We start from the raw sequence: 17,189 nt of genomic DNA on the forward strand, positions 1-17,189 counted from the left end.
CTTCTAGCAAAGGTATAAAATATATATTGACTTACTATCTCTTTTACTTCTTAGACAAAACATTTGTTCCTTGCCAACTATAAGTGCTACCTTTCCTATAGGATGTAAACTTCTTGAAAATGGACTGTCTCTATTTTTATATTTGTATTCTGAGTGCTTCCTAGAGTTCTTGGAATAGAATAAACATTTTTTAAATGCTTTTTCCATTCTTTTTTTTAAATTCATTCACATAATATCTCTGAGTCCTCTAGTAAAGTAAGGTGCTGAATTAGATGATTTCTCATGTCCCTTCTGGATCTTGTGATAATGGATTGTATTCAGAAATCAGGAGGATCTGGATTTGAATCCTTTCTCAGTTATCTACTAATATGTAGCCCTGGACAAGACCCTAAATCTTTTATCATCCTTTCTTTTTTCTGTAAAATGGAGACAATAATACTTTTAATATTTACCTCAGAAGGTGGTTTAGAGGATAAAAGATGATCCATTCATTAAGCATCTATTAAGTACCTACTATATACAAGTGCTAGGTACTGGGGATACCAAAATAAAACCATAACAGTCCTTGCCCTCAAGGAGCTTATATTCTATTGTGATTAGCTTACCTCAAAATATCTCTGTAGATATCAGTGTCTACTGTACCAACCTTTAATGATTCAGTCTTCCCTAGAATGTGTTCTATATTCCATTCAAAAAAATTTGATTAAAGTCCACTAGGTTCTGTCTTCTTCACATCTCACTCTGAGCCCAATCAGTAAATCCATATACTATACAATGATAAAACCATTGTTCTAGATAGAAGGAATCAAATAGCAGGCATATGGATCAGCTCTCCATCACTCAGACATTCTAGAGACTCTCCTGCTTATCACTCATGTATAAATATGCACATATATAATATTATTAATTAAATATTAAAAATTAAATTATATATTCTATTAAAATACTAGTCTCTAAAGTAAGAACTATCTCACTTTTGTATTTGTGTCTGACAAATGCTTAGTGAAATGTCTAGTACTTAGAAAGTATCTAATTTATTTTGGTTCAACAAACGTTTACTGAATATTTGGCCTATTCAAGATCTGTGTGTGATCTGATTTCTAAGTCATCTTCTCATTTTAATATTCTAGGATTCTGATGTCTAAGATCTCTCTAAGGGATATTTAGCTGTTTATAAGAATTTTAATTGAAGAGCTTTAATATTCATGAGAAAATATATCATATGAAGACATTTCATGTTAATGGAAGGAAATGATGGACTTTCCTGGTCCACCTTTATATTATGCCAATGGTTCAATCACCTATTTTTTCTATTCATGAGACCAGCAATTGTATTTAACAATAAGCAATATTATTAAATAGTGACTATTAATTTAATAAGACCATTTAAATAATATGTAATATTCTATTCATATGAAACATATATATGTAAATAAATATATGTAATAAAGGAATAATAAAACATTTAGTAAAGATATTTATATAAATAAGAAGCATTTAATAAATGTTTAAAACAGAGAATTTTCTTTCTTGATTGCATGGACATATATATTATATATATAAATAGCTACCTAGATATACTTATTTATCAAGAGAGAGAGACACACACATAGACAGAGAGTCTGAGAGAGAAAGAGAGAGAGAGGGAGAGAGAGAGAGAGAGAGAGAGAGAGAGAGAGAGAGAGAGAGAGATTGAGAAAGTATTACATTCAATTTTCTAAATAATAGAACACAGGTCTAATATGAAGAATATTTTGTCATCAATGGAATGGGTGTTCCAGAGGGCATGGTAGCAAGAAAATGTAGAAGGGGAAAGAGACATAGGAAGGATGAAGCTGAGATGGATTGATGGTCATGAGATATGCCTACTGGAATTGTAAAGAAATGAAATTTTTCTTAGGATGCCTACAATTCAGAATTACCATGGATTCTAAGGGAAGTCTTAGAGCAGCAGAGAGTCACCTTAATAGGAGCAATAATAATGTTGATTAGAAGATTATCAATCCCTGGGCTGGAAATGTTTGTGTCTATGTTGGTGGAGGAGGACTATACACTGGGTTTAAGAGGGCAGATAGTGAGTACCTGCTCCTGATTAATGCTCCATGCTACTTCCTTGTGTCTAGCTAGTTAGAGAGGTTTGAAATTCATTTAGTTTGCTCATCTGTTAGTCCTTAGCCAGCAAATCTACAACCCCCAGGCTCATTCCAATTGGTAATAATTTTTCTCTCCCAAAAGGGGAAAGCCTTTGGTCTTGGACAAATAGTCAATGTGAAGAAGGGGCCATAGAAGAAGATGTGGCAAATTTCATGTCTGAGATACTAAGAATCTTTGTCTTTTTTTCTTCCTCCAATTATTAGCCACTTTAGTCTTTTCTCTTCTCTTCAATCCCCATCCCCATAGTATCACAAAGTAAAAAGTCCTCTAATGAGGAAGACATCATTAACATAAGTAGGCATATATAAAACTTGGAGTAGAGAGAAGATAACAGCCTTAGATTGGATAATGTATGTAAAATACTTTGCAATCTCAAAGTACTATATAGATTTCACCTATAATTGCTATTATTTTCATTATTATAATGCTAAAATACTAAATGAAAGTTTCAAAGTTGTTTGAAAGTCATTTCATAATAACTTAATTTTTCTACTTCCTGGAACTACAGACTACAAAGAGAGAGAAGATGAAACTATTGAGCCCATTTCCTCAACTCTGAATCAATTGTTCTCAAATTATAATAGTACTACCAACAAAAAGCAATGATAGACCTAATTTCTTTCTAATCAATAGGGATTATTCCAATTTATCATTGTACTTGTTTTAACTATCTAGTTCCACATATATCTAGTTCAGTTTTGAGCTCACTCTGAAATATATTATTCAGTTCCTCTCTGAAGCCTGAGAAGATATTAGTTGGCCCAGTGAATAGAATGCTGGGCTTCTAATCAGGAGGATCTGAGTTTAAATGTGACCTCAGACACTTATTAGTTGTGTAACTCTGGGTAAGTCACTTAATCTTTTTTGGTTCAATGTCCTCATGCTTAAAATGATTTAGAGAAGGAAATGACAAACCATTCCAGGACCTTAACCAAGAAAATCCCATTATCCTTGGGGTCACATGGAATCAAACTGAGCAATGCCAACAAAAAGTTGTCCAGAATTTTCTCTCTAATTTTGTTCTTTGAGGTAAGAACTTTCAAAGAGATAGATTATATAGATTTTCCAACCTCCAATCTAGTGATCCAGGTTTAAGGCCATATTCTTCACTATAAAATTTTTCTCTCCTATTTCTAATATTTTAGGAAGTATTTTGTAGGTGATGCAAATATTATGGGGGAGGGCACTAGCTGCTAAGGAAATCATAAAAAAAGCTTCATATAGCTTTTTATTGGGTGTAACTTGGAGAAAGTGAGGGATAGGATGGAAGTATATTCCAAGATTGGGCTATGATCATTACAAAGGCAAGGAAACAGAAGATGTGAAGAGTAGGAAAGAAATATCAAAGGGTTTGACATAACTATCTATCTACCTGGGAAAAAACCAAGTAGATGAGGAATAGTTATTCTTAGCCATCTCTATCTTTCTCTATTTACATATCTCAGTTGGTTAGTCAAATGAACAATGAATCAGGTCTAGAATTAAGTAGGGAGAGGGAAGGAAACAAGTAGGGTTGACTTTAGGAAAATGTAAGACTCCTTTCATGATCCTGAACTTTCCCCCAAAGAAAGTTCTTTCTTTTTAATACCAGTATTCCTCTGGTATTGCTATATGACTTAAAAGCACAGAAAACTATTGTCTCAGAAGAATTAAAAATAAGGATAAACAAATGGTACATGTGAGAACAATACCATACATAAAAATGGGAAAGTACAAGGAAGAATGAAAGTAAAAATGTCACAAAGAAATCTCTGATGAAGGTGGGGAAAAAGGCTGGTGAGGTGATGAGAGTGAAGGATAATCAATGAAAAATCCCACATGTTCCTCACAATATCAAGAGATAGAAGGTCCCCAGAATGGTGGAAGGTCAAGAGTCATGTGGATTGGATAGTAATGGATGGGCTATTATTTGAATTATTGGAAGGAATTGCAAATATTGATAAGTTTATAAATCTGTATATTGAAGAGGAGAGGTTGAGGCTCATGTCAAGCATATATAACCTTTGACCCATTCATATAAAGTCCCCAAAATTCAGAAAAATTATTTAGAGTGAGAAGAATCAGTAAATGCATTTTCACTTCTCAGTAAACTATTCTAGCATCATACAGACACATCATAAAGTTAAGAATGTATTGATTCCATGCCTACTATGTTTGAGGTACACTTGAAAGATTACTTCAGGAAACATGATGTCTAATTGTGGAGAGAGACATACTAAGATATCATCATCATCATCAACATCCCCAACATTTATGTGGCAAATTACAGTTTTCAAAGTACTTTATATCTCTTATGATCCTGACAATCACCCTTTCTAACAGCTAACAAAATGGCCAATGAGGGCATTTGACTTGCCCAGGATCATGCAGTAGTAAGTGTCAGATTGTATGAAAGAAAGAATGATTCATTGTTATGCTGTGTGATATTAACTCACAATGCAATAAGAATTCAGAGAAGGAAATCAGCATAAACTACAATCATCAGGGGAGACTTCATCAAGGAAGTAGAACTTAAAACTAGATATTCATTAAAATATGGTGACAGTAAGGATGCGATGGTATAATCTAAAGAGCCAGTCTCAGAGATGGGAAGACCTTGTTCAGGTTCAGCTTTTGACACACACTTCCCCTGATTTCTTGACCAAGTGACTTAACCTTTTAGTGTCTAAAGCAATTCACTAAGATTATAAATTGCAAAGAAGCTACCGACCTGCCTTGGTATAGTTTTCCATCATCTGGGAATTCATTGAAGGTTCATTTCTAATTCCTATTTTGAATATCATATATGTGATATGTGGAGAACTTAATTAATAGAATATTGAACTGTTGTGGACATTTATGTTCCAGAATTCCATAATAAAACTGAATTATTTAATCATGAACATTGTATATTTTTACTGTGTATCTCACTTCTTTTTCCTGTATCAAAGAGTCCTTATGAAAATTTTAAAAGCCACAGAAAACATTAATTTTTCAAAGGCCTAGTTATTTAGAAAGTCGGGCTAAGCAATGAAGTTGAATATAATCTCATTAGGGACTCCTTTCTCTCCTTTCCCTTTCTCTAACCCATCCACCACTGCGAGAATTCATTCATCTTTGGAAAATCTCATTATCTCCATCACATTCTTTTTCTGTGTCCAGAATGAATATTATCTAATACAAAACTTGTCCCTGTGTCCTTGAATGGGGTGAAGGCAACCTTTATAAAAGCTTAATGCTCTTTGAATTCATAGCTAGATATCTAGAAAACGGTAGGGACAAGGTTATTATTTCAACAGGTCACTTCTAATTTTCTCTAAGAAAAAAAATCAAATCCAATTGTGTGATCTTGCTGAATTAACACTGGATCATGGAATCTTAGAGTTAGAAAAGACTTCTGAAATTATTATTGTAATAAATTATATAGCATTTATATATAGTTTTGAAACTGTCAATATGTCATCTCATTTGAGCCTTACAATGACCTTGTGACCCTATCATTATCCCCATTTAACAGTAGGAGATCCAAATGAGCGAGATGTTAAATACCTTTTCAAAAGTCACAGAAGATTACTGCTTCTGTATATGAGGTAGAATTTAACTCCATGTTTGACACTCTCTCACTCTACCACCTAGCTCCCTAATCCCTAGATGCAGAATGATAATACCTTCAAAAATATCACTGAAGCTTTTCTTAGCACAGAATCAATGAAAGATACTGAGTCAATTCTTTCAGTACTGAAGGATGTGGTTCATGTGAATCAGATGCCCGGACTGGACTATAAAGGGTAATTAATTATTCTTACTATTTATTGACCTTAGGTACTTGGAACTTTCTATTGTTCTGTCCTTTAACAGATAAAATAGAAACAAAATAAATATGAAACAGTTCCACTTTCTCTATTATATTGTCCATCTATCATCAGTGCTATCCTTTCTTTGATCCTCATCTTTTTTTTTCTCAACATAAAAACAAACAAATGTGTTTTGTAGATAAAAAATGAGATTCATTGGTTAAACACTGTATAAGGTTTTGAGGATGTAAAGATAAAAACAAAATACCCCTTTCCCCCAAAGAGCTAATACTGTATAAGAGAAGATACCATGGACATAAACCAATGGATATAAAATAGATACAAATTTGGATGAAGAAAAGTACTAGCCACTGGGGTAGGGGGCAAATCAGAGAACACTTCATATATTTAAGGTTTCATTCGAATTGAGTCTTGAATGATATTATGGATTTGAAGAATCTAGCTAGGTAGTACAGTGGATAAAATGCTAGCCTTCGGATCAGGAACACTAATGTTATCCTGCTTTCAGAGTCTTGTTAGCTATATGACTCTGGGTTTCATTTGTAAAGTGAGGGTGTTGAATGATGCCTTCTAAGCTCCCTTGCAGTTTTAAATCAACGACCTCATGGAGAGTGCAAATAAAGTACTATATGTGAAAAATAATTATAAGGTCAATCTGACTGGACCACAGAGAGTGTGATAAAGAGAAATGTAAAAGATGAAAAGGAAGGTTGAAGCCAGGTTATGAAGGTCATTAAATGCCATACAGAGGAGGTTATATATTCTCCTAGATACATTAGGGAGTCAATGGAGTTTATTGAATAAGAGAATGACATGGTTAAAAGAAATTGAATTTCTTGCCTGGGGTCCTGTGCAGGATCTCATAACTTCATATCAAATTGACCATCCCCTAAAATTCCCAAGTATTTTTAATATGAATTGCCACTTTGAATATTGCCTGAAAAAAAGTGACCTACCATCTGGGTCTTACAAACAATTTTTTTATTGAGAGAATTGGGGAAAAGAGTGGTTTCTAAAGGCATCTAACTGGTAATAAAAGAGCACTTATACTTTTGGGTTTATTTTCTATTCCCTGAATCTGCTGGAGCATTAAGTATGGAACTTCAGATTCAGACTTTCTACAATCATAACTGGTTTGATCATTTTAACTCAATTGGCAGGTCAGTGAGTCAAGAAACTGGTCAGCCAAGTAATTCTTACTGAATTGGTTGACATTTGGCCAGTCAGTTCAGACAAAATAGGCAAAAAATATTGTAAGACAGTTTCAGACTTTTAGGATCAAAAATGAAATCAACTCTGTGCACAAAACGCTCACATTATTTTAGACTTCATTAAAGGGGATCATCCCATTGATCCCTGTCCAGGTTATATACCAGAACTAGATTATTGTGTTCAGTCCTGAGCATCACATTTTAGCATGGACACTGATACACATCCAGAGGAAGGGAGCCTAGTTTGGGAAGGCTCATGAGATGATGCCATCTAAAGACCCGTGGTAGAACCTGAGCATGTTTAGCACAGTGAAGTAAAAACTTGAAGGTGATAGGATAGTGACTCTCAAGTATTTGATGTGTTGTCTGATGGGAAGAGGAAGTAAACTTGTCTTGCTTTGCTCTTGTAGAATAAGAAGCAGTGGTTGATTCCAAAAAAAGAAACCAGTGTAGGCTAGAAATGAAAGCAACCAAACAGAATTCTCAAGAATTGGAGTTATCTTGAGTTGAAAAGCCAATGGACGCCTTGAACTATATGTCCCCTTGGTACTTTAAACTCATTTATACAAAACTGAACTAATTACCTTTTCCCCCTAAACACTCTTCTCTTCCTAACTTTCCTAAGGCTAGCAAAAGTACCACCATCCTTTCAATCATTCAGGCTTACAAATTAGATGTCATTCTCAATTTTCTCTCATTCCCCATATCTAAGAAGTTGCCAAGTCCAAATTCTCAACTTCACTTTTATATGCCCCCTTCCCTCCTCTGCCACTGCCACACTATTTACCAGTCTGTCCACATCACCTCACACCCGGATTCCTACACTAGCCTTCTGGTTGCTCTCTTTGCCTTAGTTTCTGAAAGTTCAAATCTAACCATTTCAGTCCCACTATTCACTGAACTCTAGAGCTTCCCTATTATCTCCAGGACCAAACAGAAAATTCTCTGGCTTTCAAATTCCCCCATAACCTAGTATCTTTCTACTTTTCCACTCTTTTTCCACTGTGCTCTCTTCCATGTGCTCAATAATTCAGGAACACTATCCTCTCATAATACCCAGAAACTTGGGGCAGCTAGGTAGCACAGTGGATAAAGCACTGTCCCTGGAGTCAGGAGTACCTGAGTTCAAATCCGGTCACAGACACTTAATAATTACCTGGTTGTGTGGCCTTGGCAAGCCACTTAACCCCATTTGCCTTGCAAAAACCTAAAAAAAAAAGACTCTGAAACTACTGACTGTCATTTTGCTAGCTCCCTCCCATACATGGGAAGCTCTCCCTCCTCATCTAAACCATTCAACTTCCCTACTTTTCTTGAAGTCTTAACTAAAAATCTCACCTTTTGTTAAAAGCTTTTCCCTTTTCTCCTCAAGGCTAGTGTATTCCCTCAGAGAATACATCACATACCCTATGTACATCTTATCTTGCATGTGCATAATTATTTGCATGTTGTTTTACCCATTAGTCCATTGAAGGTATGTACTTTTTGGCTTTTTTTCCTTCAGAGTTTACACAGTGTTTGGAGCCTAGGATGGGTTAATAAATGTTTCTTTCTTGATTATTGTATGTATAGAAGGAACTAGTAGGTGGTGATTTCCCTCTCATTGGACATATTCAAAAATACTGGATGGCCACTACTTGAAAGAAGGAAGTCTTTTACAAAGAAGGTCATTAAGCTCTCTTCCAACAGAGAAATTCTGTCATTTTATGAGATTAATGAAATTCTCCAAGGAAAAGAACATATAAAGAGAAGTGGGCACAGGCTGAAAACTAGAGCATGCCCAGTTAGGAAGCGGGAAAAAGAAAACTTATCTAGCCAAGTCAGATAAGAATATAGACCATGTAGAAACTCATGTTCATGTGTAGCCTCTCTGAGTCTCAGTATTTGTTATTGAGTCATTTCAGTCATGTCTGACTCTTTGGGACCATATTTGGAGTTTTCTTGGCAGAGATTCTGGAGTGGTTTGCCATTTCTTTCTCCAACTTGCTTTGCAGATGAAGAAACCAAGGCAAACAGGGTTAAGTGACTTGCCCAGGGTCATATAGCTAGAAAATGTTTGAAGCTGAGAATTTGTGTCTTCCCAATTCTAAGGCTGGAGTTTTAATCTCTGAACCACCTAACTGCCTTTGGCCTTCAGCATCCTAAACTTTAAAATGAAGAGTCTGGATGTGATAACCTTTAAGTTTCCTTCCCAGTGTAGATCTATGATTAAGATGCTTATTTTATATATAAATTGTATTTATGAAATTTCTCTTATTTGTTATTGTTTATTTCTTTATCCTTTCTAGGCAAGACATTCGCAAATTAATTCCTTGGTATAAGGAATACTTGAACTCAACACAATGTCTCTCCAATGATGGACTTTTCAGGCATGCTGATATTTTATTTGGGAATATTTTTGAGAGACATATTGTACTTTATCCAATGCCCCTCAAATCAAACTGTATAATCACTTACCTACTTGGCCCAGGCAATTGGTGAACTATTCCAAATACTACAAGAAGTATATCGAGCCTGCAGTCACACCCATGGCTTACCGCCATTTTAGCATCTCTCCTGCCAGATTTCATAGCAGGATTTTGTGTATTTTGAGATGTTCCAGTGCATTTGCCAAACAGACGGCTCTCCTCCCCTTAAAGCAGAAACTGAGAATTCAAAATAAACACACCCAAAGAGAGAGACATTACAATTGAATGGCTTGGAGTCTGATCCAAATCTGACCCAACTCTAGACACAAATTTTCTCACCTATGGAAGATCCTAAAATATGCATAACTTTTGGAAGATGCATCTGGTTATGATAGAATTGTCTTAGAAGAGGGGAAAGGGGAAGAAATGATGAACAAAAACACCTGAGTTTGAGCTTGGGAAGCCTCATGTTGGAAATGAATATTCTGGTGCACTCTAGTGGCAGAAGATAGACCAGGAGATGCAGAAGAGTGCTTTGGATAATGATTCTATTCTGAAGAATTTATAATTATAAATTGTGAGTTTTCAAAAGTCAAAATTGTTGCTAAGTATGTGAGGGCAAAGGGCATCTTATAAGTCACTGCTAGAGGAAAATATTGCTTTTTCTTTATATAACAGGAAATTAATAATAGTGGCTCATTTTTCACAAACTTTTTGAGTTTACAAAGTACTTTCCCATCCATCATCTCACTTAACCCATTCCTTACCTATGCTGTAGCATGCAGTGTGAGGAATGTGAGACTCCCCACATTTCAAAGGGAGAAAATCAATAAATCAATTCAATCAACCAGCATTTATTTGATAATTATCATAAGGCAGGTACTATGGTAGATGTTGGGGCTCAAAGGCAGCAATTAAATAAGCCCTGCCCTCAAGGATCCCACTTGCTATTGGAAGAAGCTACATGTCCTTAACTAAATATAAACACAATGAATACAGGGTAATTTTTTGAGATCATCAATGATTTCAAATAATGTCACTTGAGCAGCACTTTGAGGCAAACAAGGAATTCTAAGAGGTGAAGGTAAAGAGAAAGGATATTCTATGCATGGGAAACAGCCAGTGCAAAACAGGTGTTTTTTGTGTGTGTGTGTGTGTGTGTGTGTGTGTGTGTGTGCGGTGAGAAACAAGAGGACCAATTTAGCTAAACTGTAGAGTGTAGGAAGGGGAGTTAAGTATCGTAAGGGTGGAAAGATATCTTGGGACCAGGTTATGAAGGTTTTGGCATCTAAACAAAGAAGTTTCAATTTAATTTTCAAGGCAATAGGGAGCTATTGAGTTTATTGAGTCATTCCTACATTTTAGGAAAAAATCACTCCTTGAGGTTATTTAGATAGTACATTTTCTTTGAGAATCATTTGAAAGATGAATGTCTTTTAAGTCAGAGTACAACACTTTCTATTCTATACCCCATCTCCTGACTCTAGACTTCTATGCCCACAATTCTCTGCCTCTTCATTTCCTGTCTCCCTAGCTTCAGATCTCAGTTAAAATGACATCTTGAATAGAAAGTAAAGTCCTAATGTCATTCAATTCTTGGGCTTTTCATGTTGATTATATATACATATATATATATATATATATATATATATATATATATATATGCATGTGTGTGTATGCATTAAACATTTTAGAGTGCATTAGTACATTTTAGAGATGAGGGAACTAAGGCAAGAGATAATGTGACTGTCCAGATTAACACACCTCATAAGTATCTAATTTCCAATGGACTTCAGGTCTCTTCTGACTTCTAGTACTATGTCCTCCATGCTACCAAGCTACCTTTCTCACAAACCTCAAATATCTAAGTAAATGTCAGGTTTTACTTTGGTGATGGTTTATGGAAAAACTGATGAGCAAAGGCAAGTTGTTACTGTTACTGATTTGGGGCTTTGAGGAAAAGCTGGAATAGCTTCCACTAACACCAGAAGGCTCATGGTATGACCACATGACTGAAAAGCCTACTTAAAAGAGCAGTTTTCTCACAAACACTATTTTAACTGGGAGTTGGGAAGAAGAAGCTTTAAAAGGCCCTCAACTATTCTCTGTGACAAGCGTAGGATGAAGATTGCCAAGCCAAGAGTGACAGATGGAAACTACTTTTTTGGATAGAGATTTTTAGAGGGTTATTCCAATTTATATTTTGAAATTCATTTATTCTAGAATAAAATAAAAAACATAGTTCTATTTTTTAGCTCATAAATATATCTCCATGATTATGAATCAAGTGGTTGTTTCAGCTTTTATACACTCTGCTCTCCTGGCTGTTGGTGTGATTATGGTTAGAAGAATCCCCATAACATCCTTTTCTGAGTAAGTATAGAGCTGGCTGCCCTGAAAGAATGCTGGTTCTCATTAGTGGTCTGGATTTATAATTATTGTAGATCTTTAGGGACTTTGGGCCTTGGGCCAGGGCATCATCCCATAAATCTCTAGCAGAACTTCCACAGAAATACTTAAGATGTGAGAATCTGACTTCAGGAAAGGAGAGGAGTGGCAAGAAAAGGAAGAAGAGAGAGAAAGAGGGAAGGAGAGAAGAGGAAAAAGAAGGGGAAGTAGAAAATTTGAGAAGGTAGAAAGAGAGGGAGAAGGAGGGGAAGAAATGAGAAAATAGGTAATAAGGGAAGTGAAAGGAGAGGAAAACATATGAAAGCATGGTGAATAGATGGGAGAGAGAGAATAGAAAAGAGAAAAAAAGAAGGAAAAGAAGTAAGAGAAATAAGAGAAGAAAAGGAAATAGAAAAAGGAGCACACGGTTTTTTCTTAAACAAAAAAGAAAACTTTGAGAGGCAAAAGAACATCAGTCTTGTATATTTATTGGATTTGAGGTCATTTTCAGCAAGGGGATTTCTTTAAAAGTACAATGTTTTCATGCCACTGTAATAGCCTGGTGAGCAGAGTGACACAAGATAGAACAAAAGAGATTTACCAGCAGGCTCCATCGCAGAAGTGGTGGGAAGGAAAGGATGATAGTGATTCAGAGGTGACAGATTCATGGATTCTATAGCATCCACTGGAGAAACAATCTGGTGACCAAAAAAATAGATGCTCTTCTATGTGCATTCATTTTAAAGTTTATTACATACACACACACACACACACACACACACACACACACACACACACACACGGTTGCATTTAACCATTTAATGACTTAGTTCCTACTTCAAGGCTGCTCATAATTTCCATTGGTTGATGAGATGGGATTGAAGGATTTTACATCATTGATTCATTCATTTATTCAACAAGCATCTGCTAAGAGCTTACTATATGACAGGCATTTGGCTAAATGCAGAATCAGACAAAAACAAAATAGGCTTGGTGTTTGAGGAGCTCACATTCTATTGGTGAGGGAAAATACATCTATATAAAGAAATCACAAAATCTATACAAATGTAATAAAAAGATAATTTGAGGGAAGGAACCACAAACTGGGAAGATTAGGAAAGGACTAAGAAATGCGTGGTGTTTGAATTAAACTGTGAAGGAAAACTAGGGATATTTTTAAGGTGCCTACATTCTTTTATATTATTTAATTTTTTTGCAATTGCACTTAAAGATAGTCTTCAACACTGATTTTTTTCTAGGATCTTGAGTTCCACATTTTTCTGCCTCCCTCCCTTTTCTCCTCCCTCCTCACAACAGTGAATAATATGATGCAGATTATATATGTTCAATCATATTTAATGAATTTCCACATTAGTCATGTTGAAAAAAAGAATCTGTAAGGGGAAAAACATGAGAGAAGAAAACATAAAAGAAGTTTTAAAAAGTGAAAACAGTATGCTTTGATCTATATTCGGACTCCATAGTTTTTTTCCCCCTCTGTATTTTCCATCATGCCTCTTAGAACTGTCTTTGCTCACTGGTATTCCTGAGAAGAGTTAAGTCAATCATAGCTGATCATTGCCCGATGTGGCTGTTAATTTGTACAATGTTTTCCTGGTTCTGCTGACTTCACTCATAATTCATGTTAAGTCTTTGCAAGTTTTTCTGAAATCTACCTGCTCATGACTTTACAGAACACTCATCCATCACATTCATGTACCACAGTTTATTCAGCCAATTGATGGGTATCCCCTTGATTTCCAATTTGAAGCTAGAGATTCCAAGAAGGAAAATAAGGTGGGAGGGCACAATAGGCATAGGGCACTGCTTTGCCAAAGGTATAGTGATGGGAGATGTATTGTCTTGTTTGAAGAACACCAAGCAAGCCTTTGGGTTACAAAGTAGGGCATATAAAAGGGATTAATAGGGGTCACTTATCCAACTGCCTTATTTTTAAGTTGAGAAAACAGAAGCTGCAAGAAGTAAGATAATAGATATGAAGCAAGATAATAAGTATGAAGTCTAAACTGTGAAGGAAAATAGAGATATTTTTCGGAAAGATTTTATTTATTTTGAGTTTTACAATTTTTTCTCCTAATCTTGCTTCCCTCCCCCCACTCCCCACAGAAGGCATGCTGTTAATCTTTATATTGTTTACAAGGTATACATTGATCTAAGTTGAATGTGATGAGAGAGAAAACATATCCTTAAGGAAAAAAAAAGTATGAGATAGCAAAATTACATAGGATATTGGGTTATTTTTTTCAATTAAAGGTAATAGTCTTTGGTCTTTTTTCAAACTCCACAATTCTTTCTCTGGATACAGATGATATTCTCCATTGCAGACAGCCCAAAATTGTCCCTGACTATTGCACTAATGAGATGAGCAAGTCCATTAAGGTTGACCATCACCCCCATGTTGCTGTTAGGGTGTACAGTGTTCTTCTGGTTCTGCTCATCTCACTCAGTATCAGTTCATGCAACTCCCTCCAGGCTTCCCTAAATTCCCATTCTTCCTGGTTTCTAGTAGAACAATAGTGTTCCATGACATACATGTACCAGTTTGCTAAGCCATTCCTCAATTGAGGGACATTTACTTGATTTCCAATTTTTTGCCACCACAAACAGGACTGCTATGAATATTTTTGTACAAGTGATGCTTTTCGCCCCTTTTCACAATCTCTGCAGGGTGCAGACCCAGTAGTGGTATTGCTGGGTAAAAGGGTATGCACATTTTTGTTGCCCTTTGGGCATAATTTCAAATTGCTCTCCAGAAAGGCTGGATGAGTTCACAGCTCCACCAACAATGTATTAGTGTCCCAGATTTCCCACATCATCTCTTCCAGCATTGATCATTGTCCTTTCTGGTCATATTGGCCAGTCTGAGTGGTGTGAGGTGGTATCTCAGAGATGCTTTAATTTTCATTTCTCTAATAAGTAATGATTTAGAGCAATTTTTCATATGACTATGTATCACTTTAATTTCCTCATCTGTAAATTGCCTTTGCACATCCTTTGACCATTTGTCAATTGAGGAATGGGTTTTTATTTTGAAAATTTGACTCAGTTCTCTGTATATTTTAGAAATGAGTCCATTGTTAGAAATACTAGTTGTAAAAAATGTTTCCTAGTTTACTACATTTCTTTAGATCTTGGTTACAGTGGTTTTGTCTGCGCAAAAGTTTTTTAATTTAATGTAATCAAAATTATCTAGTTTGTTTTTAATGGTATTCTCCATCTCTTCCTTGGTCAAAAACTGCTTCTCTTTCCATAGATCTGACAGGTAAACCACTCCTTGATCTTCTAGCTTGCTTATAATTTTGTTTTTTATGTCTAAATCCTGTATCCATTTTGATCTTACCTTGGTATAGGGTGTGAGGTGTTGGCCTAATCTAAGTTTCTTCCATAGTAACTTCCAATTTTCCCAACAGTTTTTATCAAAGAGAGAATTTTTATCCCAATAGCTGGCCTCTTTGGGTTTATCAAGCAGCAGATTACATTAATCATTTCCTGCTTTTGTACCTGAAACTAGGGATATTTTTAAGGTGCCCACATTCTTTTTTATTATTTAATTTTTTGCACACTTAAAGATAGTCTATAGTCTATAGCATGTGAATTCAAAACCAGGTTCTCTTATTTCAAATAGATTGTTTTTTATACACCTCAACATCATCATTTTTTATTGTTACAATATTTGAAGGGCATAGGGGGAAAAGTTTGCAGTGTGATTTTAATTGGACATGATTCCCACTATATCCAAGGCAGTTTAGCAGAAGCCAGAAATAGAAAGCAAAATGTGTAACAGTCCCTGCTCTCCTAGACTCTGGACTCCTTGGAAAATCTCTGAAGGAGTGTTTAAACTGAGCTAGCACTTACCCTAGATGTGTCTGAGTGAAGTGATGATGAGCACTGATCACTAAGATATACTCATTTCTTGGTGCATATTAGATCCTTAATAATGATGGATGATTGCCTAGCAGAGAACCTTGTGTAAATATTATTTGAATTGGATTGAATTGTAATCATGATTGCCTATAACTGGGCAGTTAGGTGGCACAATAGATTGAGCAATGGGCTTGGAATCAGGAAAGACCATCTTCCTGAGTTCTCATCTGGTCTCAGACAAATACTAGCTGTGTGAGATTCCTTAATTCTGTTTGCCTCTGTTTCCTCATTTGTAAAATGAGGGAAGGGGAAGGGGTTGGGGAAAGATATGGAAAGTCAATCTAATAACTTTGTCATGAAAACTCCAAATGGGGTCATGAAGAGTCAAACAAGATTGAAAATGACACAAAAACAATCATGGAAGAAAAGGGAGTCATCAATAGCAACACAAGGACAATGATAAATATAGTTCACTTATCCACATCCAGTGAAACATTCATTCAGCAAATATTTATTGATCGTGTAACATAGCCAAAACCTTAGGATAGGAGCTGTGGAGATGACAAAGATAGGCAATAATCTAACATAGATGATGGCCAATGTCAAAGGACAGGGATTCAAATTTTGGTTGGACCACTTACTGTCTGTGTGACCTCTTTACTTCTCTGTCATGTAGTTTTGTCATTGGTAAAATGGGAGGATTGAAATTAGTGTCTAAGTTGATGATCCTCTGATTCTAGGAGATACAACCAAAGGGCCTAAGGAACTCAGGATCAGGGAAAACTTTATGAAGGGAAAAGGCATCTTAGACTCAATCCTGAAGGGTAAGGTGAAGACAATCCACAAGATGAATAAAGAAAGATATTGGCTAGTTTGAAATGTGTTAACTAGAGGAAGATGAGATTGGAGAATCAATCAACAAGCATCAAGAAAAGTGAGTTAAGCCTGGCTTTCAATGAGAAGCAGAGTTTTAATTTTATTTAGTTATATAAAATTTTAAGTTTTAGAGTATATGCACTGGAGTCATTAACTTTTATTGATTTTTTAAAATATTGTCAATATTTCTTCTAGTATTCTTCCTGCTTCCTGACAAGAAGCCATCCCATTTAAAAAAATAATATTTTTAAAGAAAAACAAAGGGCAGCTAGGTGGTGTAGTGGATGAAGCACCAGCCTTGGAGTCAGGAGTACCTGGGTTCAAATCTGGTCTCAGACCCTTAATAATTACCTAGCTGTGTGGCCTTGGGCAAGCCACTTAACCCCATTTGCCTTGAAAAAAAAACCTAAAAAAAAAGAAAAGAAAAGAAAAGAAAAAAAAGAGGGAACAGATTAGCTAAACTGATCAAAATA

This window comes from Macrotis lagotis, chromosome 3 (assembly GCF_037893015.1).
Source record: "Macrotis lagotis isolate mMagLag1 chromosome 3, bilby.v1.9.chrom.fasta, whole genome shotgun sequence".
In the NCBI taxonomy this organism is placed as follows: Eukaryota; Metazoa; Chordata; class Mammalia; order Peramelemorphia; family Peramelidae; genus Macrotis; species Macrotis lagotis.